Source organism: Canis lupus, chromosome 17, assembly GCF_011100685.1.
Source record: "Canis lupus familiaris isolate Mischka breed German Shepherd chromosome 17, alternate assembly UU_Cfam_GSD_1.0, whole genome shotgun sequence".
Lineage (NCBI taxonomy): Eukaryota > Metazoa > Chordata > Mammalia > Carnivora > Canidae > Canis > Canis lupus.
In genome coordinates, this window is record NC_049238.1 from 57,062,148 (window position 1) to 57,079,959 (window position 17,812).

Here is a 17,812-nt window from a genome sequence, read left to right on the forward strand (position 1 = left end):
AATGAAATAGTTAGTGGATGATATGTTTTGCATATCCCTTATATCTCTATGAAATAACTATAGGAATTTGTACTCTCAACAGAAGAGCTATCCATATAAAATATTCCTTAATAAAAATCATAGTCTATCAAACATGACAAGATAGACCAACAGATAAAAAAAAAAGTAAGTCAAGTGTAGTTAGAGTACTTAGAAGAGTAGTAGATTCTTTACTGAATCATAGTCTTTAAAAAGAGGCTCAGAACTCTGATTTAGATGTCATTAATGGGTTGATAAAAGAAAAAGGGTAATTGATTGGAATCCTTGTGTTAGACTCTAACTTTTTATTCAGTTAAAAGTTCAATTGGTTCATGCACTTGTGTGCTGATGGTCAGTTTGAAGCCAAGGAAGGGTCTTAATTTTGTAGCATGGATGGAATGCTTGGGCTGAAAGTTTAGGGACACACTAAGGAAGTGCCACATCTAGGTGCAACTGCCTGGCTGATATAGCAGTTGTAGTTGCACTATGGGGCAGGAGGCCTACATGATCATGGGTCTGGAGATGACCCTTATCACACTGACTGGAGTAGCAACATGTGCCTTGAAAAAGATGGAGGTTTCACAGGATCAAGAACGGATAAAGGGCAGATGTGATCCTGGTGTAGCCTAACTCAATTATTACTACAATTGATCTTGGAAAACTTTATTACTTTAGTTCACAGGGCCAGTGCCAAAGACATGAAAGAACAGAGGAGCAAACAAAAGCCTAAAATATTTGTGTTCAGGACTTATGATGCTACCGGATCTTCTGGCTCATCAAATAATGTCTTTTTGGGTAGCACACTCCAAAAGAAGTACCTCCAAGAGCAGTAGCAAAAAAAGAGTTTTGAAACAAGAGATTTGAGGACTCTGGAAACAAATTAAAATAGACCATACCACTCCTTTGCCAGAAAATGAGAGAAATCTTTATTTCAACCACATTATATAACCCTACTGGATAGATGTAGGCTTTTTCAATAATGTATCAAAAGCTAAGCCAGGGATCCCTGGGTGGCACAGCAGTTTGGCGCCTGCCTTTGGCCCAGGCGCGATCCTGGAGACCCGGGATCGAATCCCACATCGGGCTCCCAGTGCATGGAGCCTGCTTCTCCCTCTGCCTGTGTCTCTGCCTCTCTCTCTCTCTCTCTCTCTCTCTCTGTGACTATCATAAATAAATAAATTAAAAATAAAAAAATTCAAAAGCTAAGCCAAATGAAGAGATTAAAGTCTGAAAAATATTCTGCTACTCAAGGACCCCAAGAACATGGACTCTAATGGTGGGCAGGCTCTGGGAAGACTCATGAAAGAACTATACTACCTCACCCAGACATATTTTGCTCTTCTCCAGCCTATCCCTCAGCCCTCACACTCCTGTCACCCTAATGGTATCAAATACAGTGGGGCTTGATGCTGATAGCCAGGTCATCTCTTCAACCCTGAATCACTAGCTAGGGACTTAATTCTGTCATTTCAAATTGATTTGGGATAAGAATGAAGCAAATACAATAGCATATGGCATTAAGGAAATCTGGTCTGGTCTACAGATAATGGAGTTAGCTTACTTTATAAGAGAATCTAGCGCAGGTTGTCCTGTACATATCTATCTTGGTAATAACTGTATACACATATGTGTGCTATTTTTAAAGTTGCTTTTCCTTCTGGACTTAGAAAGCTAGGTCCAAGATTCCAAGGGAAATGTGCAGATATTATAAAGATAGTGCCAAAAGGCTGTTCTCCTTACCTCACAAGTTTGGACAGGGGAATTTCTACTGTCACCTGAAGAGATCCATATTAAATCTCAGAAGGGACCTCTTGATCCTTAAAAGTGCCCTACATTAGAATGGATGGGTAAAGAAAGCAAAGAAAGCTTCTCCACTGGAAATTTTTCAACAATTGAACAGAATACTGTGTATCTAATAGATAAGCATTGTGTTCTGATAAAGAGAATCAGCTTTGGAGTCATCCCATGAACAGGGTGCTTGGACTCAGACTCTGGCTCCACTGTCCTGAAGATGTTTGGCAAGACTCAAAACATCTTTACTTTATCTATTAGATAATAATACTAATCTACTTGGATTCTCACTGTGAAAATAAATTATCTGGGGGACTTCTGATTCCCAATCCAAGTTGTAAGTAGCTTGGAAGTCACCAGTCCATCCCAGCAAAGTAAAAACCTGAACAAACTGAAAAATCAATAGTTCCTCTATATACTTCAGAACAGTGAGGTCAGAGGGAAAATGACTGTCCCCCAAATTGGAGAGACAGGCAAATACACAGAAGTACAACTTCCCTGAGAAGAAACTTCTATAAAAACCAGCATCAGGGTTGGAACACTTAAACTGTAATTGATGAGATGCTGGAAGCTCTGTGTAGGCAGGTCTGAAAGTTAAAATGGGGGCCGACTCATTAGGAGGTCCCCATCTCCATACTTCTGTTCTACCTCTAGGAACTCTACCAGGTTCTCACGATGAATATCAGAGAAAAATTCCCTAGAGCTTCCAGCAGAAGGAGGGAAAAGTAACCCTTTTGAAATACACCAGAACATTCTGTTCTCAATAAGGCTAACCTCAAGAGAAACCATTTTACCTGACCCTAACCTGCTAAGGTTTTATCAGAGCCTAACTGACCCAGGACGTGCAAAATACCCAACTCCAGCCCACTGTAGTCACCCTGTCCCACATAAAGAGGAAGGTGGGGGACTGAGCAACACTGGTAAATGTCACACAGTCCAGGGACACAGGCTCATCAAAGACTGAGACATAATCATAGAACTATAGAACACTTCCCCACACATAAACCTTACCACTATATCACTACCAGCCTATTTACCAAAGTTCCTTTTACCCATTACATCATATCTGGTTTTAAATAAAAATTTTTCAAGGTATACTAAAGACAAAAGATACCATTCAAAAGACAGAACAAGACTCATATATGGCAGTGATGTTGGAACTATCAGACCAGGAATTTAAAACAACTCTGATTATTAAGAGCTCTAATGGGCAAAGTAGACAATACACAAGAACAGATAGATTATTTAGGCAAGGAGATGTAAATTATAAAAAAGAATAAAAAAGAAATGCAAGAAACACTAACAGATGTGGAAAATGTCCTTGATGGGTTCATCACTGGACTAGACATGGTAAATATCTTAGGCTTTGTGAGTCATACAGTTTGTGTCTATTTAACTCTGTTGCTGTAGCATGAAAGAAGCCACAGCTCATAAACAAATGGCTGTGGCTGTGTTCCAAAAAAACTTCACTCACAAAAAGCAGATAATGGGCTGGACTTAGTTTGCAGGTTATGGTTTGCAACCCAATTTAGACCAATAACAAATGATATCAAATATTAAGCATAATGCATAAAACATTTGTTCTCTTACTCTTTCCCCTCTTGTCTATCTGGTATCCTTCTAATACAAGATAATCCCTACCATCCTCCTTTTATTATCGTCATTTAGAGGATTATTACATGGGTCATCGTGTTGAGCTATGGGTACTGCATTTTAAAAGGTTAATGCATTCTTTTAAGGACATTTTACAATTCATAGAACTGTTTATAGAAAATTCTGATTGATTGACCCATTTATTTATTTAACAGTCCTTTCAATGGGGCAGGAGGAAGGGCTGCTTTGGCAAGTTAATTAAGACTCCAGGTTTGGAAGGCTTTTAAACAAGGGCCTATGGGGAGAAAGTTTTTCCCCTTACACTTGTGGCCTGCTGGCATTCCTCCTATAGCTATCATTTGCCAGTTCCAGGAGGCAAAGTTTACATATTGTGACATATCACAAACTGTTTTTCTCCTGCCTCTTATGAAATCAACTGAGCATAGCGTGGAATTTGGAGTCTGAATTTGAACCAGAAAGTTCTACTTATTAACAACTACTTATGGACTTTCAGGGTATCATACATTAGACAGTGGCTGTACTCAGATGGACCATGGTATGTGTGCCTGGAACGTCGTCTGCAAAGAGAGTAACGCGATGTTCCCTTTTATTTCTCATGAGTCCATTATCTTCTTAACTCCATACCATGATTTTAGTGAGTTTTACCATCCTTTCTTTTAGAATTTCAAAGTCCTTTCCTAATGGGTTTCTCTGAGTCTTCTTATATAATCTAACCTTTTCTCCATAAAGCTCCCAGAGTGATCTTTTAAGAATGCAATTCTCATCATGCCCCTGCATGACTAAATTCCTTTTTGGGCTTCACTCTGCTCTTAGGAGAAAACCAAAGTTATTGTCATAAATTTCTCTCAAGTCTATGCATGCTTTGGCTCCAGCTCACCTCTGCAACCTCATCTAACTCCACTCTATCCATGCTCTGACATTTCAACCATGCTTGCATGGTTTAGTTCCTTAAACTAATTCTCCATACTGGTTCCCACCTAGGAGCCTTTACTTCTTTCCATATGCTGTAGTACTATTGATCTTCATTTTATAGCTTTGATTCTTCAATTCTTTTTTTTTTTTAACCTGTTGACCTCCTCACCCATTTCTCCACCTCTGGCAATCATCAATCTGTTCTCTGTATCCATGAGCTCAGTTGTTTTGTTTTTGTTTTTTGATTCCATGTATAATATTTTATCTCTCTCTATCTTATTTCACTTAGATGATGTCTTTGAGGTCCATCCCTGGTATTACAAATGGCAAGATTTCCTTCTTTTTGTGGCTGAATAATATTACTGTGTGTGTGTGTGTGTGTGTGTGTATCACAATGTCTTTATCCATCAGTGGACGTTCAAGTTGCTTCCACATATTGACTATTGTAAATAACTGTGTGAACATGGGACACATATATCTTTTTAAGATAATGTTTTCATTCCCTTTATTATTATTTTATTTTTAAAGATTTTATTTATTTATTCATGAGAGACAGAGAGAGAGAGAGAGAGAGAGAGAGAGGCAGAGACACAGGCAGAGGGAGAAGCAGGCTCCATATAGGGAGTCCAACTCGGGACCCGATCCCGTGACTCCCTGGAGTCACACTCTGGGCCGAAAACAGGCACTAAACCTCTGAGCCACCCAGGCATCCCTTCTTTTTTTTTTTCAGATAAATACCCAGAAGTGGAATTGCTGAATCATATGGTAGTTCTACTTTTAATTTTTTGAGAGATCTCCATACTGTTTTCCATAGTGGCTGCACCAAGATTACTGTTCCACCAACAGCACACCATGGTTTGCTTCTGTCCACATCCTTGCCAACACTTGCTGTTTCTTGTAATATGGTAGATATTAGTCCAACTACTATCAATACTACACCTAAACAAAAACGGTCTAAACCAATTAAAAAACAGAGATTGTCAGAGTGAATAAAAAAACAAGACCCAACTTAATGTTATCTACTAGAAACCTACATGATTAAAAGGAGGATCCTGAACTCACTTCCTCCTATGGAAACACCAAAGCAACAACTACATGTATTTCAAATCACTCTGAAAATATCTGAAGACTGGAGGAACAGATCTTCCACAGCTAAAGTCATAAAGGAAATGCCACATTGAGAAGGGTAAAAGGGACAGAGACACCATCTGATACCAAAGTCCCAGTGCAGTGACCCATGAGTAGGAGGGACATCACAAGTAGGAGGAGCAGGAAGATTAAACCCCACGCTGAGAATCCTGGCCCTGGGAACCCTACTGGGAAGACAAGTCTCCATAGAGTTTGGATATCAGTAAAGTTTAACTCCTGGAGAGCAGGATAAGAAACTGAATCCTCACCCTTAAAAAGCCAGTACACTTTATGACTCAGCCCAAGACCCAGCACAGAACTGTAGTTTGAAAAGTGCCTGGGTTAAGCATGAAGGAGATCTACTGACCAATTTTAGGATGTGTGCCAGAGGGTCAAAGATCTGCAGGAAATTTCTCTGGGAACCAAAGTACTGGTGGGTGTCATTTTTCTTGCCCTCTCTCAGTCCAGATGCCAGATGATTGTAGGAGGCAATTCTGACATTCCCTAATTACTAGCACCACTTGTTCCACCCCAGTGTTCCTTTGTGGACTCATCCCACCCAACCGACCTACCCTGGCACATGCCCCTCCAAATCAGCTCCCATTCTGTCACACCAAGTCAGGTTAGGTAAGGACTAGCATCCTCCCAAAGTGACTATTGCCCCACCATACCCAGTAGGCAACTCTGACCAGAATAACTGCCCTCTCCAAAGCATATCCTGCCCCAAGGAGGATTTAGCTATCCCATGCACCAGCTGGTTGCAGTAACTAGTCACTTCAGGAGCAAGGCCTGCCAGCAGTACACCCACAGCAGTTGCAGAAAGTCATTGCAGGCACCTAGGTTGAGGGCTGGTGCACCTACCAGTGTACCTGTAGTAGTCATAGCTCAGTCATAACTAGACAGCATGTGCAGTCCACAAGGGGACAGCTGGTTCTGGTGACCAGGAGTATTACACTACAGGGCACCATAGGATGGCCTTCTACATAAGACCATTACTTTCAAGATCAAGAGATACAACTGACCTGCCTAATACAGAGAAACAAACATAGAAAGGCAGATAAAATGAGAAGACAGATATGTTCCACATAATATATTCCAAAATAACAAAATAAAACCACAGAAAAAGATCACTGAAGTAAAGATAAGCAATCTGCCTGATAAAGAGTTCAAAGTAATAGTCATAAAATGCTCACCAAACTTGAGAGAAGAGTAGATAAAGTCTGTGAGAACTTTAACAAAATGACAGAGAATATTAAAAAGGACTAGTCGGAGCTGAAGAATATGATAATTGAAATGAAAAATATGCTAGAAAGAATCAATAACAGATTACAAGATGCAAAAGAATGGATCAGTGATGGGGAAGACAGAGTAAAAAAAAGCAACCAAGTTTAACAGCAAAATTTAAAAAATGAAGATAGGTTAAGGGATTTCTATGACAATATCAAACATGCTAACATCCATGTTATAAAGTTTTCAGAGAATAAGAGAGAGCTAAAAGGGTAGAAAACCTATATGAAGAAATAATAGCTGAAAACTGCCCTAACCTGGAGAAGGAAACAGACCAGGAAAGACATGGAAGCACAGGAACAAGATAAAACCAAAGAGGTCCACACCAAGATATATAATAATTAAAATGTCAAACTTAGAAATAAAAAGATAATCTTAAAAGTTGCAAGAGAAAAGCAAACAGTTATGTACAAGGGAAACCCCATAAGACTATGTGCTGATCTTTAAAGAGAAACTTTGCAAGCTAGAAGAAAGTGGCATTATATATTCAAAATGTTGAAAGGAAAAAATCTACAACCAAGAATACTGTACCTGGTAAGGTTATCATTCAGAATTAAAAGAGAGAGAAAGCGTTTTTGAAAACAAACAAAAGTTAAAGGACCTTATCACCATGAAAGCACCCTATAAGAAATATTAAAGTGACTTTTTAAGTGGAAAAGAAAAGGCCATGACTAGAAGTAGGAAAATTATGAAGGGAAAAAAATTTCACCAGTAAAAGCAAACATATAGTAATAGATCAATCACTTATAAAGCTAGTATGAAGGTTAAGACACAAAAGTAGTAAAATCAGTTATATCCATAGCAATTAGTCAAGAGATACACAAAATAATAAGATGTATAATATGTCATTATATATATATATATATATATATATATATATATATATATATATAAAACAAGGAGTGGGGAGTAAAAATGTGGTGACTTTAGATGCATTTGAGAACTTAAGCAAACATCAACTTAAAATAAGCTGCTATATACATAGGGTGTCATATGTGAACTTCATGGTAACCACAAACCAAAAACCTATAATAGATACACACACACACGAAAGAGAAAAAAAATGGCAGCATAACACTAAAGAAAGCCATCAAATCACAAGGGAAGAGAACAATAAATAAAGAAACAGAAAAACCACAAAAAATTATAAAATTATAAAACAATGAACAAAAAGACAATACATACCTATCAATAACTACTTTAAATGTAAATGCCTTAATCAAAACCTATAGGGTGACTAAATGAATTTTAAAAAGACCCATCTATGTGCTGCCTACAAGAGATTCACTTCAGAGCTAAGGGCACATACCAACTAAAAGCAAAGGGATGGCAGAAGATATTCCATGCAAATGGGAGCAAAACAAACAAAACAAAACCCTGGGTTAGCAATACTTAGACAAAATAGAGTTTAAAACAGACTGTAACTGGGATGCCTGGGTGGCTCAGTGGTTGAGTATCTGTCTTCTGTTCAGGGCGTGATCCTGGAGACCTGGGATCGAGTCCCATGTCCAGCTCCCTGCAGGGAGCCTGCTTCTCCCTCTGCCTATGTCTCTGCCTCTCTCTCTGTTACTCTCATGAATAAATAAATAAAATATTTAAAACCTAATTAATTAATTAAATAAAACAGACTGTAACAAGAGAAAAAAAGGGCAGTATATAACAATAAAAGGCTCAGTCTACCAAAAGGATATAACAATTGTAAATATCTATGCATCCAACATGGGAGCACCTATATATATAAAACAAATATTAACAGATATAAAGGGAGAAACTGACAGCAATATAATAATAGTAGGGGACTCTAATACCTACTTACATCAATGGATAGATAATTTAGACAGAAAATCAAAAAGGAAACAGTTGTCCAATCAGAAAGTCAATAAGAAAATGGTGGCTTTGAACAATGCATTAGACCAGATGGACCTAACAGATATACAGAAATTTCCATCCAAAAATAGCAGAATATACATTATTTTCAAATGTATGGAACATTGTCCAGGATCGATAGATCACATGTCAGGCCACAAAACCAGTCTCAATAAATTTTAAAAGGCTGAAATCATGTCAAGCATCTTTTCTAATCACAGTGGTATAAAGCTAGATATTAACTATAAGAAAGAATGAACAGAAATGCAAACACACAGAAGCCAAACATTTACTAAACAAACCAATGGGTGAATAAAGAAATCAAAGAGAAAACTTAAAAATACCTTGAGACAAATGAAAATGGAAATACAACATTCCAAAATCTTTGGGGCACAGCAAAGCAGTTCTAAGAAGGAAGTTTACAGGGATACAGGCCTAGCTAATGAAACAAGAAAAATCTCAAATGATCTAACCTAACACCTAAAGGAAATAGAAAAAGAAGAGCAAACAAAGCCCAAAGTTACTAGAAGGAAGGAAATAATACATGTAAGAGTAGAAATAAATAGAATAAAAACTAGGGGTACCTGGGTGCCTCAGTCAGTTAAGTGTCTGACTCTTGATTTTGGTTCAGATCATGGTCTCAGGGTTGTGAGATCAAGCCCCATGTTGGGCTCTGTGCTAGGCATGGAGCCTACTTGGAATTCTCTCTCTCTTTCTCCCTACGCCCTTTCACCCCTCTAAAAAAATAATATAAACTAAAAATAAAATAAAATCAATAAAACTAGGAGCCGGTTTTTTGAAAAAATAAAGTTCATAACTTTACCTTGAATCATCAAGAACAAAAGAAAAGACCCAAATAAATAAAATCAATAATGAAAGAGGAGAAGTCACAACCAACACCATAGTAATATAAAGGATTTTAAGAAAAAGTGAAAATTATATACTAACAAATTGAACAACTTAGAAAAATGCATAATTTCTTAGAAACATATAATCTTCCAAAATTGAATCAAGAATAAATAGAAAATCTGAATGAACTGATTACTAACAAAATTGAATCAGTAATCAAAAAACTCCGAAAAAAAAACAAAAGTCTAGGATCAGATGGTTTCACAAGTAAATTCTACCAAACGTATAAAGAAGAGTTAATATCTCTCCTTCTCAAACTATTCAAAAAAAGAGAAGAGGAAGGAATACTTCCAAATTCATTCTATTATCTTGATACTAAAACCAGACAAAGATACTACAAAAAAAGAAAATTACAGACCAATATCCCTGGTAAACATAGATGCAAAAAAAAATCTTCAACAAAGTGTTAGCAAACTGAATTTAAAAATACATGAGACTGGAGAGAGGAAAGATGATGGAAGAGTGGGGGAACTCATTTCACCTGGTCCCTTGAATTTAGCTAGATTAACTACCAAAGTATTCTGAATACCCATAAATTCAACCTGGGATATAAGAAAAGAATATCTGGAACTCTACAAGTAGAAAAGTGATCAGTTTTTGCAAGGTAGGAGTTGCAGAGAAGTGAATCTGAGGGGAGATATCATAAGATAAATGGCAGGGTGAGGGAGCCTCCATAAGGTGGCTACTGGGAAATGAAATAGCCCTATGGGGCAAAAATGGAACCCTTAGAAATCTGCTCCAGTGAGAGACATTGCTGCCCGAAAGGTGCTCAGGTAGAGAAATAGACAGAATTCTAGGTGGGTCTCAAGATCCCTGGCATCACAGAATTAATAGGAGTGTCTGAGCCAGTGGAGTTCCCAAGCAGTGGAGTGGGGTAACTGTTGGGTTCAGTGGGCCCGTGAGGGGACTCTCAACTTGGTTCACCATAGACCATGAGCCAGAACCCAACTGGGTGACTGCTCTCCATCTGGGAAATCTTCTGAAGACTGGAAAGCAGAGACTCTCCACCATTTCCTAGGAGTAGTGGAGTGGGTGCACATGCGACTGGACATCAGCTCTAAAAGAATCATCTACCATGATCAAGAGAGATTTATTCCAGGAGTGGAAATAAGGTTCAATATACACAAATCAATCAAAGTGATACATCATATTAGTAAAATAAAAGATAAAATCATATAATTATCTCAATAGATGCAGAAAAAACATTTGAAAACATTCAACATCATTTACAATAAAAACAACAAAGTGGGTATAGAAGGAACATACTGCAACATAATAAAAGCCATGTAGAGAAACTCAGAGCTGACAATATATTCAATGTTGAAAAGCTTTCAGTTTTTCCTCTAAGATAAGGAACAAAACAAGAATGTCTACTCTTACCACTTTTATTCATTGTAATACTGGAAGTCCCAAACACAGAAATCAGCCAAGAAAAGAGCAAAAGTCATCTGAAGAGGTAAGGAAGAAGTAAGACTGTCACTATTTGCAGATGACATGATAGCATATATAAAAAGCCCTAAAGACTCTACCAAAAAAAAAAAAAACACAACTATGATGGCTAATAAATGAATTCAGTAAAGTTGGAGGATACAAAATAAATATACAGAAATCTCTGCATTTAAGTACACTAATAACAAAATAGCAGAAAGGGAAATTAAGAAAAAAGTCTTATTTACAATTGCACCAAAAAGAATAAAATACCTAGGAATAAATTTAATCAAGGCAATGAAAGACTTGTACTCTGAAGACTGTAAGAAAGAATGATGAAAGAATTGAAGACAACACAAGTAAATGGCAAGATACTATTTACCCAAAGAAAATAAAAACACTGATTTGGAGAGATACATGCATCTCTATGTTTATTGCAGCATTATTTGTCATAGTCAAGCTATGGGAAAAGAATTCCAAGATGCCAGAGGAGTAGGAGATCTTAGTTTTGTCTGGTTGCAGGAATTCAGCTAGATAGTTACTGTACTATTCTGAACACCTGTGAACTCAACCGGAGAGCTAGGGAAAAAATTGCTGCAACTCTATAAATAGAAAAGTGACCACTTTCTGCAAGGTAGGAGGTGCGAAGAATTGAATCCCAAGCAATAGATGGAAAGAGAAACTTCAGGGAAAGGTGCCTTTCTAAGCCAGCCACCTGAAAGTGATAGAGCAGTAGAGCACAAAATCAGAACTTTTAGAAGTCTGTTCCAGTGAGGGACCCCCCTCAGACTGAGCGGTGCTCAGGTGGCAAAGTGGGAGTGGAATACTAGGTGTGACAGTGTGGTCTCAAGATTCTTGGCCCACAAGAAGACTGGGAGTGCCTGAGTAGGGCAGAGTTCCCAGGCAAGGGAGTAGGGACGCTGGCTGCAATCACGGAGCCTAGCAGGGGGCTCTCAACTCTGGGTTCTGGTAACCTGTGAACCGGTGCTTGGTTGGGTAACCACTCTCCCAGCAGGGGATCAGTAAGTGGCAGAAGCACAGGGAGACTCCCGCTGGCTCCCCCAGGAGGAGCGGCACAGGAGTATGCCCTAGGATTCTGCAGTGTTTGGAGCCTGGAAGCAGGGTGGCAGGGCTGAGGTAGAAAAAGGTCAGTTACAGGCTGGGTGAACATGGAGGGCAGATGGAGATCAGGGAAACAGGAGTGACTGACTGCTTTTCCTTTAGGGTGCACTGAGGGGTGGGGGACCCGAGCTTTCAGCTCTGGGGCTGGAGATTGAGAGGCCACCATTTTATTCTCATCCTCTAAACCTGCGTGGAAAGCCTTCAGGGAACAAAAGCCACATAGAGCAATCTGGAGGTGCTTACTGCACCTGGCCCGGGCAAGGATGGTGCAGTTCCAACCCGGGCAAAGACACCTGAGAATCAGTGCAAAAGGCCCCTCCCTCAGAAGAGCATCAAAAATATCTGGTAAGACCAAGTTTACTGGGATCCCTGGGTGGCACAGCGGTTTGGCGCCTGCCTTTGGCCCAGGAAGCGATCCTGGAGACCCAGGATCAAATCCCATGTCGGGCTCCTGGTGTATGGAGCCTGCTTCTCCCTCTGCCTGTGTCTCTGCCTCTCTCTCTCTCTCGACTCTCTCTGTGTGTGTGACTATCATAAATAAATAAAAAATTAAAAAAAAAAAAGACCAAGTTTACTGATCACACAAAATGGCAAAACTCCAGAGCTAGGGGAAAAATAGTATATAGAAGTCATGGATTTTTTCCCCCCATGATTCTTTAGTCTTTCCATTTTATTTTTTTCTCTTTCCTTTTTCAAACAATTTATTTTATCAACTCTTTTTTAATTCTTTTTTAATTTTCATTTTTAATTACATTCTCTCCTTTAATTGCATTTAATTTTATTTTTGTATGTATGTAAGTTTTTCTTTCTTTACAATTTTGGGATGCAGTTTCTTCTCACAAATAGACCAAAATACACCCAAAATGTACTGTATTGCCTTGTTCTTTTCACCTATCTGATCATATTCTCTCGTTTTTTTTCTTTCTTTTACTTTCTCTTTTAAAAAGTCTTTTAAATGTTCATCTTTACAGTTACATTCTATCTTTTCAATGTATTTAATTTTATTTTTGTGTATATGTAAGTTTTTCTTTCTTTACAATTTTGAGAGATAGTTTCTTCTAAAAGACCCAATACACCCATGATATAGTGTATTGCTCTGTTCTGTTCACCTGTCTGTTTATATTCCTTCTTATTTTTAAAATTTTTGTCTTTAAATTTTCATTTTTACAGTTACATTCTATCCTTTCATTGTACTTAATTTTATTTTTATACATACATGTTTTTCTTTCTTTACAATTTTGGAATCTAGTTTCTAACAAATAGACCAAAATACACAGGATCCAGTGTGTTGCTCTGTTTTGTTCACTTGTCTGATTATATTCTCACTTGTTTTTTAAATATATATACATATATATATACACATATAAATATATTTATATTTATATAAATTATTATATGTAATAATATAATAATATAAATATAATAATTATAAATTATTATATATTTTATATATGTATATATTTTATATATATTTGGTTGGAATCTTCTGATTTGATTAGTGTTTATTTCTCTGGGGTTGTTGCTACTTTAGTATTTTGTTCTCTTATTCATCTATTCTTCTCTGGACAGAATGACAAGATGGAAAAACTCACCTCAGAAAAGAGAACAAGAGGCAGAATTGACAGCCAGAGACCTAATCAGTATGGATATAAGTAAGATGTCAGGTCTAGAGTTCAGAATAAAGATTACAAAGATACTAGCTGGGTTTGAAAGAAGCATAGAAGACACTAAAGAATCCCTTTCTGGAGGAATAAAAGAATTATAATATATAATCAAGTCAAAATCAAAAAGTCCATTAATGAACTGCAATAAAAAATGGAGGCTCTAGGAACGCACGGGTGACTCAGTGATTGAGCGTCTGTCTTTGGCTCAGGGCGTGATCCAGGGTTCCCAGGATCAAATCCCACATTGGGCTCCCTGCAAGGGGCCTTCTTCTTCCTCTGCCTATGTCTCTGCCTCTCTCTCATGAATAAATGAATAAAATCTTTTTTAAAAGTGGAGGCTCTAACTGCTAGGGTAAATGAGGCAGAAAAGAGAATTAATGATATAGAAGACAAGACAATGGAGAATAAAGTACCTGAGAAAAAGAGAGATAAACAACTACTGGATCATGAAGGGAGAATTCAAGAGATAAGTGATACCATAAGCGAAACATTATCGAATAACTGGGATCCCAGAAGAAGACGGAGGGCAGAGGTATATTGAGGCAAATTATAGCAGAGAACTTCCCTAATCTGGGGAAGGAAACAGGCATTCAAGTCCAGGAGGCACAGAGAATACCCCTCAAAATCAATAAAAATAGGTCAACACTTCAATATATAATAGTGAAACTTGCAAATCTCGGGGACAAAGAAAAAATCCTGAAAGCATCTTGGGACAAGAAGTCTGTAATGTACAAGGGTAGAAACATTAGACTGGCAGCAGACTCATATAGAGAGACCTGGCAGCTCAGAAAGGGCTGGCGTGATATATTCAGGGTGCTAAATGAGAAAAATATGCAGCTGAGAATACTTTATCCAGCAATGCTGTCACTCAAAATAGAAGAAGAGATAAGAAGCTTCCAGGACAAACAGAACCTAAGAGAATGTGTGATCACTAAAACAGCCCTACAAGAAGTACTAAAGGGGATCCTAAGTGAAGAGAAAGCCCAAAACTAACATAAACCAGAAAGGAACAGAGATGATATACAGAAACAGTAACTTTACAGGTAATATGAGGGCGTTAGATTCATATCATTCACTAGTTACTCTGAATATAAATGGGCTAAATGTCCCAGCCAAAAGACATAGGTTATCAGATTGGGTAAAAAAGCAAGACTCATCCATATGCAGTCTCCAAAATGCTGGGATCATTCCCTGCATATTTTCAGACCACAATGCTTTGAAACTTGAACTCAATCACAAGAAGAGATTTGGAAGAAACTCAAACCTGTGGAGGTTAAAGAGCATCCTGCTAAAAGATGAATGGGTCAACCAGGAAGTTAGAGATGAATTTTAAAAAATTCATGAAAACAAATAAAATGAAAACACAACTGTTCAAAACCTTTGGGATGCAGTAAAGGTGGTCGTAAGAAGGAAATATATAACAATACAAGACTTTCTCAAGAAATAAGAAAGGTCTACACAACCTAACCTTATACCTAAAGGAACTGGAAAAAGAACAGCAAATAAAAACTAAACCCTGCAGGAGAAGAGAATTAATAAAGATTAGAGCAGAAATCAATTAAATAGAAACCAAAAGAACAGCAGGACAGATCAACAAAACTTGAAGCTGGTTCTTTGAAATAATTAATAAGATTGATAAACCTCTGGCTAGACTTATCAAAAAGAAAAGAGAAAGGACTCAAATCAATAAAATCAAGAGTGAGAGAGGAGAGATCACAACACAAAGAAATACAAACAATTATTATTGCATATAGTAACTATATGCCAACAAATTAGGCTATCTGGAAGAAATGAACTTATTTCTAGAGACATATAAACTACCAAAACTGAAATAGGAAGTAATAGAAAACCTGAACATCCATAACCAGCAAGGAAATTGAAGCAATAATAATAAAAAAAAAAAATCTCCCAACAGACAAGAGTCCAGGGCCTGATGGCTCCCCAGAGGAATTCTACCAAACATTTAAAGAATTGATACCTATTCTTCTAAAGCTGTTTCAGAAAAGAGAAACAGAAGGAAAACTTCCAAACTCTTTATATAAGGCCAGAATTACCTTGATCTCAAAACCAAACAAAGACCTCATCCAAAAGGAAAGTACAGATCAATATCTCTGATGAACATGGATGCCAAAATTCTCACCTAGATACTAGCTGATAGGATCCAAAAGTACATTAAAAGGATTATTCACCATGACCAAGTGGGATTTATTCCTGGGTTACAAGGGTGTTTTAATATCCAATGTGACAGGATACAAAATCAATGCACAGAAATCAGTTGCATTTCTATACACTAACAATGAGACAGAAGAAAGAGAAATTAAGGAGTCCATTCCACTTAAAATTGCACTAAAAACCATAAGATATCTAGGAACAAACCTAACCAGAGAGGCAAAGGATCTGTACACATAAAACTATAGAACACTCATGAAAGAAACTGAGGAAGACACACCAAAAATGCAAATTATTTCATGCTAATTGATTGGAAGAACACATATTGTTAAAATGTCTATACTATCTAGAACAATCTATACATTGAATCTATACATTCAATGCAATCCCTATCAAAATACCATCAACTTTTTCACAGAGCTGGAACAAATGATCCTAGAATTTGTATCGAATCAGAAAAGACCCTGAATAACCAAAGGAATATTGAAAAAGAAAACCAAAGCTGGTGGCATCACAATTCCAGACTTCAAGCTCTATTACAAAGCTGTAGTCATCAAGACAGTATGGGACTGACACAAAAACAGACACATAGATCAATGGAATGTAATAGAGAACCCAGAAGTGTATTCACAACTCCACAGTCAAACAATAACTGAGAGAAGCCAATCCAAAAGGTGCATACTATATTATTCCAATGATATAACATTCTGGAAAAGGCAAAACTATGAACACAGTAGTTAAAAAAATAATCAGTGGTTTCCAAGTGTTTAGAGGAGAGGAAGGGATGAGTAGGTGGAGCACAAAGAGCTTTTAGGGCAGTGAAATTCTTCTATATGATACTGTAATAGTAGAAGCATGTCATTATGTGTTTGTCATAAGCCATATAATGGACAACACCAAGAGTGAACTCTAATGTAAGCTATGGACTTTCAAAGATAACATAATATGTAGCTTCATTAATTGTAACAAATATACCACTCTGGTGCAGGATGATGATAATGGGCCAGGCTGTGCATGTATACATGGGAATTCTTTGTACTTTCTGCTCAATTTTTCTGTGAACTTAAAAATCTTCTAAAGATAAAGTTTATTTTGAAAATGAAATGAGATAATACATATGGGTTCCACATATAAGGAGCTTGGATGTCATCATCCAAGATAAGAGAGATTACAGGGCAAATTGCTGCCTTCAAGGCTGGAGAGGCAGGCAAATATGGGGAGTTCCATTAATATGGGAAGTTTTCTTGTACACTTAATTGTGTGGTTACTGCTCTCTTCTATTTCTTTTTATGTATTACTCCATAAGAGTTTCAAAAGCATTAAGACATTGGAGACCTTGATTGTTCATATATTCATTCATTCAGCAAACATTAATTAAGCTCCTATAATGCATCAGATAATGTGCTATTTCTTATGGGAATCTGAGGATGTATAAGATATAGACACTTCATTCAGTCAAACATTCAACAAATTTTAAACATCTACCATGTGCCATGCGCTGTGCTAGCTGTTAAGGATTCAGTAATAAAGGGAGCATCCCATTTCGAAAACAGTGTGACAACCACAACAACAAAGTATTGACTCCACTGGCTTTAACATGTTTCTAGTGGGATCTTCATGGTGCAACTCCTTGAACAGGTGAATTTTTTGTTTGTTTGTTGGGTTTTTTGTCATCACTCTCTTAACTTCTTTTGGACTCAATGCAACACTTTCCAGTGGGACTTTCAACACAACTTTTTGTGGACATTGCTTTTAACAAGTTAATTATGAACTACATGTTGCCAAAACCAAAGGTCAATTTTTTTCATCATTGCATTTGATGCCCCAGCAACATTCAACACAGTCTACCACACTTCTTGAAATACTTTCTTCACTTGACTTTCATAGTAGCACTCTCTCAGTTT

The 17,812-nt window shown here is 37.4% G+C and overlaps 1 long non-coding RNA gene across 7 annotated transcripts in view; it reads right to left on the minus strand.

Annotated features, from left to right (window-relative positions):
• LOC111090690 overlaps nt 1–17,812 on the minus strand; it is a 119,283-nt gene that overhangs the window by 100,412 nt on the left and 1,059 nt on the right. The gene's annotated exons all lie outside the window — the stretch shown is intronic.